Source organism: Tympanuchus pallidicinctus, unplaced genomic scaffold (genome assembly GCF_026119805.1).
Source record: "Tympanuchus pallidicinctus isolate F22 unplaced genomic scaffold, pur_lepc_1.0 scaffold10, whole genome shotgun sequence".
NCBI classification, from domain to species: Eukaryota; Metazoa; Chordata; class Aves; order Galliformes; family Phasianidae; genus Tympanuchus; species Tympanuchus pallidicinctus.
Genome location: NW_026294619.1, coordinates 10,010,337 through 10,015,116, shown reverse-complemented (window position 1 = coordinate 10,015,116; position 4,780 = coordinate 10,010,337). Strand labels below are relative to the sequence as shown.

At 40.3% G+C, this 4,780-nt stretch overlaps 1 long non-coding RNA gene across 1 annotated transcript; it reads right to left on the bottom strand.

Annotated features, from left to right (window-relative positions):
• Positions 1–358: 358 nt before the first annotated feature.
• Positions 359–4,130, bottom strand: LOC128092153 (uncharacterized). Its single transcript, XR_008211663.1, has 2 exons — positions 3,533–4,130; positions 359–1,632 (listed from the first exon to the last, which is right to left on the bottom strand). It is a non-coding gene; the product is annotated as an uncharacterized LOC128092153 (long non-coding RNA).
• Between the last annotated feature and the right edge of the window lie 650 nt (positions 4,131–4,780).

Sequence of the window (4,780 nt, the reverse complement as noted above, 5' to 3'; positions counted from 1 at the left end):
GAGCTTGAGATTGAATGATGCACCTCAGTCTGATATAGGCCTGCTAAACTGGGCTCAGTTTCTCAGTGTCAGGGAGCTCGAAAAATCTTCAGCAGCACAGAAATAGCATTTTTGTCCAAACAAACACAAAAGGCATTTGCAGCTCTGTCTTGAAAATTTCATGCTCTGAAGTAGTCCATAGGAGAAAGGATGCTTAGGTCAGTGGCATCTGCCTACAACATTTAATGTGATCATCATAAGTGATATCTTGACTTTTTTTTTTTTTTTCCAATGGAATGTACATTAAAATTTCTCTCAGAAAGTTGAAAGAAGAAAAAAATGTTTTCTGATGAAAAAAATCTGTTGTTTTTTTTTCCCCCCCCTCCAGTTCCAGCTTTTAGGTCATTAAGTATAAAAATATTTCTGAAAGATTGTAGGAATTCATTTTGCCTCTATCTGAATAGACACTTTATTAATTCATTTGAAAAAGTTACTTTTTAAACTCGCAGGTTTTTTTCCAAACCCATCAGCACTCAGCCCGTGAAATCAGCTAGCTGTTATTTTAGGAGTGGTTACCTTGGTTAAGGAACAAACAAGAACTTGAGGGAAAGGATAGGGCATATTGGGCTGTTTGGTTAGCAAGAAATACCATTTCTGCATCATAATAAAATCTCCAACTTGTTCCATGGTCGCTCATGCTCCATTAAGAAAGAGAAGACAAAGGTAGGAAGCCCTCTCAGTCTGATTGCACATTACTCATTTCCTCAGGTCCTTCACAGTAGCACAGCAAACACCTATCTGTGTTTGCCCTTGATAGGAAGAGGAGGGAGGAGGAAGTGGAAGGAGAGGAGGAACAGGGGACTGGAAAGCATGGGCTTTAAAAGCATTGGGGGCAGTGGAAATGACTGAAAACCACATCTTAAAAAAACAAAACTTGGCGTGCTATCTACATCTAGTCTTTGAATGAGGGAGAGTCCCATGGGGAAAAATGCAGGCTGAGACTTTGCTCATTCACATACCCAAGGAAACCAGATATAGATAACGTTTGTAATTGAGTCTATCATTTATTTCTTAACCTCTGTTTACACAAAGGTATAAAGCTGATTTTCCTATTATTTATCCTGTTATCTGGGCAGCCTCCTTCTCTTAGGACCTCCTTTCCGCTTTTTAATACCAAGGGCAGATGCCACTGGTGATGCCTCAGCCCTTTCCTTCCTCTATGCAATTAGTTCAAACCCTCAAGTGCAGAGGGACTTCACACACCCTTTTCCCATGCATTACCTCCTCCCTGCTAGGGCATTCCATGCCACCCATTCCTCTCCAACTCAGTTCTTGCACACTTTCTGTCATTGTTACCACAGACATGACATCTCTGTGGGTCAGACAGACTCTTATCATGTAAACATGATGCATTTTGCATGAGGTAGCTCAGGTACGCATTTCCATATTAAAAAAATGGGGTTCTTTGAGGCTGAACACATTAACACTTACGTGAGTATTTCATGAATAATATTTTAACACTAGAGATGTCTCAGGCGAAGATAGTTCCAGCCAACAGGCAAGATAATTCTTCTCTTTGGCAGCAGAGTTGAAGCAGGAGGTCTTGCTTCCCTGCGTCTTCCCATTCAAGCATGGAAAGAGCTTCTGCTTCATCTGTGTAATCACACACATGTGTATTTTTCCCCAGAGATTTTTAAACAAAACTCCTAAAGACTTCTACACTGTTCATCAAAAGGTTGTATAATTGTTGTAAAAGTCCTGTGCTCCTTAGGGTCAGTAACTTGAGCAGATGTTTGAATTCAGATCCTTTTTAAACAAAAGCCTACCCTGCATATGAATCTCAGGAGTTAAAAAGCATTTTTTTTTTTTTTTTTAAATTATTTTTATTTTTACCTCTCTTGCATTAGATCAGTTTTCAAAACTTTCCATCTTGGCAGTATGGCAGTAGTACAGTAAGCACTCCATGCAAGTACTTTTGTGTAAATAACAAATGGACAGAAGACATAACCAAGAACTGACACCCAACCTGCCTGAGCTTTGTATTTTTGAACTTCAGCCTCTAACTGGAAGACCTACTACAGTGGTTCCTGCAAGCAGGTCAATGTTATCAATTTGCTTAGGAGGCACTAGATGCCCAGTAGGTGTTCCTGCAAGCAGACACAGTGAAAGTCTTCAAAAAATCATTTATCTCAGGCAAATTAGAGTATAGTCTCATAGGATCAGCTCAGTACCTCTGAAGTCCAGTCTAAACCATACTGCACAGCTATACAGCAGTACTACAATAGTCCCTCCACCAATGTCTGTCCTCATCTTTGTATGAGTTGAGCAATAGATCCAGGTAACATAATACCACAAAAAGAAAGATGGATCTATTTTATGCCAGGAATTAACAGTTAACTTAGCCTTGTCCCGCCCCATTAAAAAAAAAAAAAAAAAAACACAAAACAAACAACAAACCAATCAGAAATCTTATTGAACTAAAAATGTTAGTATAAAACTCAGCAACCACAAGCTCTACACAAAATGAAACATCAGAAAGGCTAAAGCTTAAATTGTCACCGCAGGCCTTTATCCTCAGAGCTGAGAGACTACTTGATGATACATGTTATGTACATGCTCCCACAACCATGGGATCTACAGATGTCTCTGCAACTTGACTTATGGAATAAGACAGCATCTTTCAGCAAGAGAAGTAAGACTCTGCTTTCTCTTTGTTGTGGCAGCTTAGAGAGGGATTGTAGCAAATATGGAGCTAACCCAGAGATCCTGTCACTCTCTTGGCATTTAATATTTGGTTTAATTACGTTGCCGCTGGCAGATCTCCTTCCAACTGCTTAACTCACTATCAGCAGGCTCTATGGAGGGTATGAAGGACTCCTAACATGGGCCAGTCCCACTATCAGTGGGGCACTATTCCTGGAAGCAGGCAGCTGATGGTCTTCTGAGTAATATGCAGCAAGTTTACATCTTATCTAAACCAATCTGATGACAAAAAAACAGTAGAGCAGCTACTTTTAGCTACAGTTGTGTGTCTGTAACTTTGACAAAACAGGGACTCATTGATCTGTCATCTCCTTATGATCCAGTAAAATGCTAACACTCTATGCAGTTTCCTGTAATCCATCAGTTTGAAATTCTTTCCTGAAATATCGCTTGGATAATATCAGCCTGATATTTCTGGAGGCACAACTCCCAGATTAGATGTTGACTACCTTTGAGAGCAACTTGTTGAATAACTTCCTGGACAAAACTGAAAAATCTGGCTTGGTGCACAGAAGCACAAAACTTAAGGACTGGTATTATCACCAACTATTATGAACTAAGAACTTCCTTCAGGCTGGCAGGGCAGAACACCTTGCATTTTGTACCGCATAATGCAGAACAGATGGCACCACTGAGGTGAGTGACTACTCAGGCTTAGCTGGCAGCAGAAGGCTGCTGCAATACAGACTCCAGGTAACCCATCCTCTCCATTTTGCAGCTCTCCCTCCCTATAGATGATAATGATGTCAGAAGTCAAGAAACTTTTGGAAAACCTAATACCTCTGCCTACCTCAATACAGGAGCTTCCTATGAGAATAGGGAAGGGAGTAGCTGCAGTGCATGCGCCATCACTGCTGCTCCAGGTCTTCAGCACAGCTGCACTCACGTAATCGAAAGAATGCGATACTATTGCAGGTCTCTGAAAGCACTTTGATCTTTCTGAAAAAAAAAATCAGTTGGTTTTCTATAAATAATTATTTTCCAGAATACTCCTGAACTCCAATGAGTGCTGGTGCAAAATATTCCTTTATCTTCAAAGCCTTTAAACGGCTCTCAGTACAAAAATAAGACAAAACAGATGTATTTCAGATTAAAAGAGAGAAAAAAGCACTGGAAGAAATAACAGGAAGAGTCACAGCTTATCACATTAATCTCAGAACTGAGTGTAGAATACTTTAAGATATTGACAGTGGAATGAATAAGCAATGCCACGCTTTTTAATTTGAGTCACTCATAAAACTGTCTGTGAAATATCAGGATGTACAGACTGCAGTTGTTTCCTTTATAGTTGTCATGTTTACAGTAATAGGCACTGGAAAAATAGGACGCCCTTGATTTTGGGGGGTTTTCAAATTGTAAAAGTATTTTCTGACCCACTCTTCCCCCCCCCCCCCAAGTCCTCATTTAAAGGGTGAGCTGATAAGTTCACAAAAGCAATGACGTTTACAGGACACACCTTCACAGCCTATTTGTCTATTGATGAAAACACAGCATGAGGCCTTCCTTTGACCCTCTATACCCCTCTTCAGTTCAAAGCACTGCTTTCCATTCACAGTCACAGCTGTATGAAATCTGTCCATAAAGGTCCATAGGCATCCCAGCAGTACTGCCACAACACATTTAATTTGGAGCCAGAATGTGCTTTTCTTTCCACTGCACCATGTCTAACCTTTGAGCATGATGGTACAAAGGCAATGGAAAGTGAACATCCAGAAAAGCAATGAAAAGAGAGGTGGAAAGGAAAAAAAAGAAGAATGAGTATGTGGGTAGTGAGAAAAGTTAAGACACAAGAACAGGGGAGATACAAGATACACAGAAGATAGAGACAACCAGTGAGTGTCTATCTGTGAATCTGCTCTGTTAATGCTGCTGTATGTTCTCATCCCACCTACACCAACAGCACATTATGGCTTTCCTTCCCCTTCTGTCCTAATTGTTTCTTGTGAGCTAAAACTCAAGGCGGTACATTTTGCTCTTCTGTGACAATCTTCAGACACTCAAGCAGTGAAGGTTAAAAATTAAGAGAAATACCTCAGTC